General features: G+C 37.6%; 1 protein-coding gene across 3 annotated transcripts in view; it reads right to left on the reverse strand.

The window, feature by feature from the left end:
• Window positions 1-10424, reverse strand: part of PPP2R3A (protein phosphatase 2 regulatory subunit B''alpha) — a 233025-nt gene that overhangs the window by 172589 nt on the left and 50012 nt on the right. The gene's annotated exons all lie outside the window — the stretch shown is intronic.

Genomic DNA, 10424 nt, shown 5'->3' on the forward strand with positions numbered 1-10424 from the left:
TTGATGTTGCTTCCATCAACCTAGGTTTCTTAAAGACGGCTGACACACAGTGCTTGCTCTTCACTGTACAATGTCCTCGACACTTGGAAATTATTCCCTTACCTTCATCTCTTTTCTTACTCTTTCTGAGAGAGAAAAACAACCTTTATTACTGATCTTGATCTCATCCTCTCAGACCCTGCCACATGCAGATCTCCCTCTCTTGTCATCAATGGATAGAATTTAATCATTCTCTTTTTTTTTAAAGGGCATTTAAATCATGTTGTAAGTTGCTGTCCAAAAAGGTTCAATCCAGTGCTGCCCAGTAGTCCTATCCATTACTGAAAGTGGGGAGGCGGGTACTGAATTCTCCAAATATTATTGTTGAGCTTTCTATTTCTCCCTTAATTTATTTTGCTTTCTGTATTTTAATATTCTGTTGTTAGATACGCATGTTTCTAACTGTTATATCTGCCAGATGGAGGGACACAAACTATCATAAATATATGTATATGTATAACTGACTCACTTTGCTGTATAGCAGAAACTAACACAGCACTATAAACCAATTATCCTCTAATAAAAATTAATTTAAAATAATAAAAAGAGAAAAAACATTAAAAAACAAAACAAAATAAAAAGGTTCAGTCAATGTTCTGACTTAACCAATAAATACTGAGTGCTTACTGTGTGACAGGCACCTGCCAAGTGCTAGAGATAGAGCAGTGAATAAAGTCCCTGTCCTGAATGAACTGACGATCTAGCTGGAAAAAGAAAAACAACATGTAAGTAAACCTAACTTAGATGGTGATATGTGCAATAGAGAAAGATGAAGCACAGCAAGGGTTTAGAAAGGATGAGAAGGTGCTGTGTTACAAAGGGCAGTCAGGGAAGACCTCACTGATATCTGAACAGAGATCTGAAAGAAGAGAGGGAGCAGGTTGAGGAGGTATTTGGGGTTAAATCATCTCGGGCAGAATAACCAAAAGTAAAAAGGCTCTGCGGTATGAGCATGCTTGACTTACTAAAAGAATGACAAGGAGGCTAAAGTGACTGGAGTAGAGAAAGCAAGGTGGTAGGCAGTGTGGGAGAAGAGGCCAGAAAGGAAAGGTGGGAGTCTAAATCATGCAGAGCCTGCAGACTATTATGATGAATTTGGCTTTACTGTGAGTGAGCTGGGAAACAACTGATGTCTACTGAGCAGAGGAATGACACGATCAGACTTACGTTTTTAAATTGGTAATTTTGGCTTCTGTGTTCAGAGGAGACTGCAGAGGAGCAAGACAGGAAATAAGGAAACAAGGTAGGAGCTATATCAGTAAATGAGGTGAGAAGGCTGGGGGGCCTGAACCAGGAGAGGCAAAGTGAAAGTGAAAGTCACTCGGTCGTGTCTGACTCTTGGCAATCCCATGGCCTATACAGTCCATGGACTTCTCCAGGACAGAATACTGGAGTGGGTAGCCTTCCCCTCCTCCAGGGGATCTTAGACGCTGAATATATTTAAAAGGTAGAGCCAATATGACTTGCTGAATAAAAGTGTACAATACTACTGCATCAAGAAAGGCCGACTAAGACAAGGACAGGTAGGAGATGACGACAGCAGAGAAAGAGAGCATCAGTTTAACAATACCAAGAATTGCACTGGTATTTTAACAATAAAAACAGTTACCCATTTAATAATGAGAAACAGAACTTGACTGTTTTCATTTTTATTTCTTCAATCCCAGAAAATTCCATTTATTTTGCTTATTTGTTATATTTCTTTTTTGGTAAAGTTTCTATTCAAATCTTTTGCTTATTTCTGTATTTGAGACAGTGAAATAAGATATGGTTAATAGTTAATACAATTAATTCATGAAAAACCCTTTGTTTTGTTGAATTCTTATACTGTTTAGGATATATTTCTTGGCTCTTTAGATTCAATGATTATTACTCTTTTATTATGCCAATCCTATACTATCATAATTACTATTGTCTTATTAAGTTTTATTATCTGACTTTTTCCCTCATATTTTGAATTATGATTCCTTTTTATGTTCCAACATTCTTTGATGGTCTTCCAGATGAATTTCTGCATTGTCAGGTTTTAAGAAAACTATGATAGGAATTTGATTATAATTACAGTAAACTTATGAATTATTTTGAAGGAACACTGATATCACTATAATATTCAGATTTTCCTTCCACAAACATATAAATCATAATTCCAACACTCCTTTCTTTCTTTCTTTCTTTCTTTCTTTCTTTGTGGTTTTTCTTCAGTGTTTCGCCCCCATTCTTCTTTTCCTGCAGTGTCTCAACTTTATTGCTATGTGAATGGATCTTGAGCCATTGTTTTGTCCTCTACTGCCTTGCCTTCAAATCCAAGATGGTGGCTCATATAAAACTATAAAGCTGAATATCATGCAGGTTGGCTGAAGCTCAAGTATAAAAAAGATCCATAGTAAAGGGAGTGAGTCAAAGTCACTCAATTGTGTCCGACTCTTTGTGACCCCATGGACTATAATTTGTGACCCCATGGGATTCTCTAGGCCAGAATACTGGAGTGGGTAGCTTTTCCCTTCTCCACAGGATCTTCCCAACCCAGGGATCGAACCCAGGTCTCTCACATTGCAGGCAGATTCTTTACCAGCTGAGCCACAAGGGAGTACCTACCCAATAATTCTTAAGTGAAAATACAAAAGTGCCTAAGAGGAATAAGTGTTATGGGGCAAAAGACTAGAATGTAGCAATGGAAGGAAATACATTTTTAAAAGATGTACATCCAGGAGACAGGGAAGAAATAGCACCAAACACAAAAAACTATGCACCTTTTCAGAAAACCATGATTTTGAAGAGTTTTTGGGTAAGGATAAAAGAGAAGGAAAATCAAAGGACACTATCAAGAAAGTATATTAGGATAATTGTATAAGAGCTAATAAGACTATATCATTTTTGTTTGTTTTGGCCATGCTATATGGCATGTGGGATCTTAGTTCCCCGACCAGGGATAGAACTTGTGCCCCCTGCAGTGGAAGCATGGAGTCCTAATCATTGGATCTCCAGGAAGTCCCAGGACTATATCTTAATATGGGTGATAAAACTGGTCCTGAAGCAAAATACAGAACTGTTAGACAATTTAAATATCCAGATTAAATTGTATATTTAAATATTAAATTTAAACTATTACAAGTTGTCAGATAAATTCCTAAAGTGACATAAGACTCTTTTATTTCTCTGAAATTTGAGAAACTAAAGAGAAATCTTTCTCTAGGTTTGAAAATGAGCAAAACAACCAGTTAATAAGGTAATATGACAGAAAATACAAGGAAGTATTGTTGTGATGTTAGAATTTGAAGTAATCAAGGGAGAGAATACTGCCAGAGTCAGACATATGCTTTTAGCCAGTGCTGCCTAGAAAAACTTTCTGTGTTGATGGAAACATTCCATGTCTGCCATGATATGGCTGCATCTGCCACATGTGGCTATTGAGCACTTTAAATGCGGCTACTGTAACTGAAGCACTGAATTTTAATTTTATTTAAACATTTTAAAATTTGAAATTATTTTAGACTCACAGAAAAGTTACAAAAATAATATACGGAGTTCCTGTGTGCCCTTCCCCCAGTTTCCTCCAATGGTAACATCCTATATCACCACACCACAAGGATCAAAAGCAGGAAGCCGACAATTAACAGACCTTATTTAGATTTCACCAGTTTTATATGACTCACTCCTTCCTTTTCTTTTCTTTCTACCTTCCTTTTACAGTATGTACCACCACAATCAGGATCCAGAACTACCCCTTCGCTCTTCAGAACCCCTCACACCACTCTTTTGTAGTCATACAGTAAACTGTCCTGCATCATCGTGATTCTGTCATTTCAAGAACATTCATGCAAGGCACACAGTGTTTAAGCTTTTGATATTGGTTTCTCTCACTGAACTCAATGATTTTGAGAGTCATTCACTTTACTGAACATTTCAACAGTTCATCCCTTTTTATTGCTGAGTCTATTGACTGTATGGATATACCACAATTTGTTTGCCCATTCACCTGTTTAAGGATATTTATGTTGTTTACAGTTTGGGTTATTACAAATAAAGCTGCTGTTTTTGTATAAACATGGTTTTCATTCCTCTATGGTAAATAACCACATTTACAAGTCTGATTGTTAGGTTGAATGTTAAGCATATTTTTAAAAGAAACTGCCAAACTATTTACCAGAGTGGCTACACCATTTTACATTCCCACCAGTAATGTATGGGAGAGATGGCTGATTCTACATCCTCTTCAACATTTGTGACTGCCAGTATTTTCTACTTTAGCCATTCTAATAGTGTACTGTATTATCTCAATGGAGCTTTAACCTACATCTCCCTTCTAGCTAATGATGTTGAACATCTTATCCTGTGCTACTGATCAGCCCCATATGCCCCTAGAGAAGTAGTGTTTAAATATTTAGTCTATTCTTATTAATTCCAATAATTTCTTTGAAACCCATATGTGGTTAGAGGCCACCATATTATGCAGTATAGTCCCAGTTAGTAGGAAGGCAGCTTTCAGAAATTCTGAGACTTTAAAAGAAAATATGAAGAAAAAAAAGAGAAGATATAACAAAAATGAAGACTGACAGGTTTTAAAAATGAAATCTGATGACCCTGTCATAAGTAATCTTACTGAGAAAAAGTGGTGGGAGGAAGAGCTAAAGAACTAATTAAAAATTTAGGTCTTTGAGTTTAAATTTTGAAGGGACATGAATATCACAGAGAGGGAACATAAAACTAAATCCCAAGGGATGGGACCAATTTCAATAAGAAGTTTACAGTGTAAAATAATTTTTTTTTAAGGTAAAATAAATGAAGATTATTCTCCTGGTATTTGGTTCAGATTCTGTGGGTATCAAATTCTGCCTTTTTGTTTAGATCATGACTCAACTGATGCCCAATTGTACCTCTGGAATCCTAGACATGGAATCTAATCCAATTATTCTTAATCAGAGATACAATCTAACTCAGAACTATGATGCTATCTTATGTCTCTCAGTAAAACCCAGTCTGCATGGGTTTGAATCCCAAGCCTGCCACCAACAGCTATGTGGCCTTACAAAAGTTGGTTAACTTTTATCAGCCTGTTTCACCTGCAAAACAGAGATAAAAATAGTAACCATCTCATGAGGATTAAGTGAATATGTTGAATGCTTAGAACAATGCCTAAGACACCGGAAATACTCAATAACTGTTAGCTGTTACTGGAATAACTCACTTATCCAGCATTTTCTACTCTGAGCCAGATGTTGGTGGGATGATGCTGAATAATTCTTGGTGATGGCCCTCAGCACACTTACTGTTTAATCAGGGCAACAGGGAGGCAAGTACAGCATGGATCAGGAGCACAAAGGTGGGGGTTCTCTTTTCCATATTGCTCTCATAGTAAATACATGTTATCAGAAAAGTTAGAAAAACACTGTAATTATTCATATCACAATTCAGAAATAACCATTGTTAATATTTTTATGAATAAACATCATGAAATTTTGTGTAAGTATGCTTTACAAAAAAGTTATTTTCTTAGGATATATTCCAAGGTGTAAAATGCTAAGCCAAAAGGAGTGTGTGTATATGCCTATTATTTTTAATGGCTCTAGAAACATACTCTGCTCTCCAGAAAAATGGCAAATTTGTATTTCCAATATCAGTGTAGGAGTAGGCCCATCTTTCCATGTTCCAATTTGATAAGATGAAGAAATGAAGTGCATATTTCAATCTGCACCTAAACATCTATTTAGCTAGTAGACATTTTGTGTTCATTCACAAATCCTTTCTTCAAGCCCTTTTGTCCATTTTAAAAGAGAGTATCTAAATCAGACCTCAAAGTCAGGAACGGCTTCCCCAAATAAGGGATGTATGTACCTATTCTTGAGTTCTAAATTCTAACTAATGAGAATTAGATAAGAAGGAGAGGGAGAATACTCTAGAGGGAAACATACATGTGAAGGCTCAGAGGCCTAACATGGCACGGTGAGTTCACAACAATGATAGTTCCAGCTGATTTCACTGGGGGTGAGGTGGGATGGGGAGGGTACAGACAGGCAAGAGGGGAGGCAACCAGAGAGGAGCAGGAACTGGGCCACAGACTGTCTTGTGTGCTAACCTCAGCAGTCTGAACTTTATTCTGAAAACTATGGGAAAAGAAACAAAGACTTTTAAGCTGGGAAGTAACATGGTAAAGTTTATGTTTGAGAAAGACATTCCAGCAGTTGAGTGAAAGTGTGGAAATCAATTAGAAGGCTAATGTAATAATCCATGTAATAAGTGCTAAGACTCTAAACCAAGTAGGTGGCAGAAGTTAATAAACAGGAAGGCACTGATTAAATAGTCAGTGAGAAAGAATTCACAGAAGAGGAGGAGGAGGAGAGAGTAAAAAGGGAGGAATCTTGGGTTTCTGATTTAGGACTTGGAGGACTAATGTTATCACTTCCAACATGTTTTTTGTTTTTGTTTCATGGGAGGTGGTCATAGAAAACATGAAGGGTTTTATTCTGAATGTGTTGTTTGAAGAGGTAACACACATGGATCATCCAAGTGGTGATGAGTGGATGAAATGTGAATGTAAAAACCTTCAGGTCAGCAGCAAGATCTGGGTGGGAGAGGCAGCTCTGAGAGGTCACTCAGAGTGTGTGCACATAAGTGAGAAGGGCTCTGGGCTGAGGACCATAGACATTTCTGGGTTAAAGAGAAGAACAGAATTCTTAGGAGGGATCCCAAGAAACAACTCTCAAGGATGTTGAAGGAGAAACTTTCAAAATGGACATCATTAGTGATTTGGTGCTGCCGAGAGATCAAGGAAAAACAAAAATTACCCACTGGATTTGCCAGTGTGAAGGTCACTGGTAACCTCAGTAAGTGAGATTTCAAAAACCAATAAACCCCAAAGAGTATGGCATAGTTCCAAAGACTATGTACGCACAAGAGGTATGTATAATTAAAAATACCTGTCAATAGAAGTCCAAAAGAACTAAGTAAAAGGAGTCCTAAATGATAAGAAAGCATTGTATTCTAGTTTGAGATTTTTCTTTCTAAATGGCACATGAAACGAGTGTTTTACAATGTTCAATTTGATGTAATATCAGTGTAAACATGTTATATCAGGGGTAGAAAGCAGAGAGGGAGGGAAATTAAGAGATGATATTTTGAATATTTACATTTATTCCTCTTCAGGTCTTTTTGCGCATTGCCTGCCCACTTCCCCCAAGCCTTTCATCTTTTCTGTTCCTTCATCTCCACAATGGGCCAGAGTCTGTTTTCCCAATTTCTGTCTAAGTGGTTCATATGCACTCTAAGTGGTTCAGCGTTCACTCAACAATTCCTATTACTTCCATGCTAATTGGTGTATGACTATGTTAATAAGTACTCTCCAGTGGCTCCTGGTATTCCTTCAGCGCAAACATCCCAGTGAAGTGGATTTCTTGTGAAACAGAGGCAGCCAACAAGAACAGTTAGGAGGGAGAACTGGATTTTGAAGGATGAGAGCCTTAGCAGGTGAAGATGGGATTTAACTGGTGGGGAAGATCCCCTAGAGAAGGAAATGGCAACCTACTCCAATATTCTTGCCTGGAAAATCCCATTGAGCCTGGCAGGCTATAGTCCATGGGGTCTCAAGGAGTCAGACACAACTGAGCACACACATGCATATAAGCAAAAAGGAATTCAACAAAGGTACAGAGATACAGCAAATATTCTACTATATAATTAAGAGAGAGCTTTGTGTGTTTGGAGAAGTAGCAGGACTTTGGTATTGGTAAGGCTGAAAATGTACAGTACGGATTTTACAGTTTTAAGGTCTCCTTCAAACATTAAGAACAAAAATAGGAATGTAAACTCGATCTTCAAAGAACCTAAGAGACGTCAGTAACCCCAAATCACTGTATATGAAGACAGAAAACTGCAGCGGGATAGTAAGTGACTTAGCAGAGTAGAGGAGGAAGGGATACTAATGACAAACACACCAATTCCCCCTGCACAACCCCAGAAGGCCCAGGTTAGGAGGTACCAAGAATCACAGAAAATGGGCTAGGGTAGAGGACAGACCACAAGGGGAGTGCTTATAAGTTTGAAAGGAATAGAGTTCTCCCGGCCCTTACTCCACAAACTCAGAAAATCATCCCTCCTTTTCTGCTAAGACAGGAATCCTATTTGTTGGTGAAAAAACCTGAACCAGAAAAACACCAACCTCAGGCCATCACACATAAAAAGGGTGGTAAAGGACTAAAAATTGAGTAAAGGTCTACTGTCTGAATAAGCCCACCAGCCTCCTTATCCCAGCTCAAGTCCAGGTCAGTCACCAAAACCAGGTTTATTATCTCCAGCTCCCAGCCCCCACTATTAAAGAATTCTTCTTCTGGAGATTAGAAAGCCCATCTGATCACATGATCACCTTACAGAGAAGCCCACTAATTGACAAAAGAATTCTATTCCTTTCAAACTTTCAAACACTCCCCCTGTCTTCACTAATTGACAAATGCTACTCCAAAACAGAGCTTCCTCTCAGCTCTCTGAGTGCCTGCTAAGTCGCTTCAGTCATGTCTGACTCTTTGCGACCCTATGGACCGTAGCCTGCCAGGCTCCTCTGTCCATGGGATTCTCCAGGCAGTACTGGAGTGGGTTGCCACGCCCTCCTCCAGGGGATTTTCACAACCCAAGCATCAAACTCGCACCTCTTACACCTCCTGCATTGACAGGTGGGTTCTTTACCACTAGCTCTACCTGGGAAGCCACTCAGCTCTTAGAGTCTCACTTTTATTTTAAATCAGCTTTACCGATGTATAATTCGCAGAGTAAAAATGTTCATTTTAGATGAATAGTTCAAGGAAATTTAGCAAGAACCACTGTTCTAGAAGAGAGGGAAAATTTACATTGCCCTAAAACTATTTCTGTGCCTCTCCCAATCAATTGTGCCCCTGCAATATTTGACAACTGCTCATCTGAGTTCTATCACCATAGATGCGTTCTGCCAGTTCTAGACCTTCACATGACTGAAGATGTGTATATACGAGATGTACACACATTTTCAGTCTGGATTCCTTCATTTTGCATAATGGCTTTGAGATTCATCCATGTTATTGCATGCATCAATAGAATATACCTTTTTACTGCTTAGCAGATATCCTACTATATAATTAAATACACCCAAATTCATCTTATCTATTCAGTTAATGGACATCTGGGTTGTTTCTAGTTTGGACTATTATGAATTAAAACTGCTAAGTTGGAGAAGGAAATGGCAACCCACTCCAGTATTCTTGCCTGGAGAATACCTCGGACGGAGGAGCCTGGTGGGCTACAGTCCATGGGAAAAAAAAAAAAAAAAAAAAAAACTGCTAAGAACTTTCAAGTAAAAGTCTTTTTTGTCAATAAGCATTCATTTCTTTTGGGTAACTAACAATGGAATTAATGAGTCATAAGAAGTGTACATTATATAAAAACCTGTAAAATAGTTTTTCAAAGTGGTTCTGCCATTTTATGGTCCCATCAGCAACACTCTAGAGCTCTAGTTGCCCTACAACCTTTTGGATACTTATCAGTTTCCTTAATTTTAGCCATTTTAGCAGGTGTGAAGTGGTATCCCACTGTGGTTTTAATTTGCATTTCCCTGATGACTAATGATGTTGAGCAATTTTTATATGCTTTTCTAAAAATTGGGGTATAGTTGCTTTATAATGTGCTAGTTTCTGCTCTACAACAAAGTGTCAAATGCTTATTATTAGCAATTCATATACAATTCTTTTTTTGGTTAAGTTTCTATTCAAATCTTTTGGGTTGCTTTTGACTACTGAGTTCTAAAAGCTCATTTACATATTTTAGATGTAGATATTGTCTCTTGGTCTGTGGCTTTCCTATCCAGTTTCTGAGCAGTAGCTTTTGAAGAATAGGAGATTTTAATTCCAATTTTAATTCTAATAATTTTATTAATCCAATTAATCAAAGTATCTTGTGTAGTTAATAAATTTGTATCCTGTCTTAAGATTTCTGTCTATCTTAAGGTCATAGATGCCTTAAGGTTTTTAGGGGTTTCAAGTGTCTCTGATCTATTTTGAAATAATTTTCATGTATGGAATGAGGCTGAATTTCAACATTATCCTGCATCACTTGTTCAAAAGACTATCCTGTCCCTACTGAACTGTGTTGGAGCCTCTGTTGAAAAGCAAATCACCATACATATAGACTTATTTCTGGATTCTCTATTCTTTTGTCTTTGTATATACCAATACCATTCTGTTTTAATTATTGTAGCTTTATAGTAAGCTTTAAGATAATAATGTAAATGCACCATTTCTTCTTTTTCAGAATTGTTTCGGCTATTCTAGGTCCTCTGCACTTCCATAGTGATACTGGAGTCACTGTGCCTATTTTCACAAAGAAATATGCAGGGGTATTGACTGGAATTTCATTTAATCTAAATCATT

Source organism: Bos javanicus, chromosome 1 (genome assembly GCF_032452875.1).
Source record: "Bos javanicus breed banteng chromosome 1, ARS-OSU_banteng_1.0, whole genome shotgun sequence".
Lineage (NCBI taxonomy): Eukaryota > Metazoa > Chordata > Mammalia > Artiodactyla > Bovidae > Bos > Bos javanicus.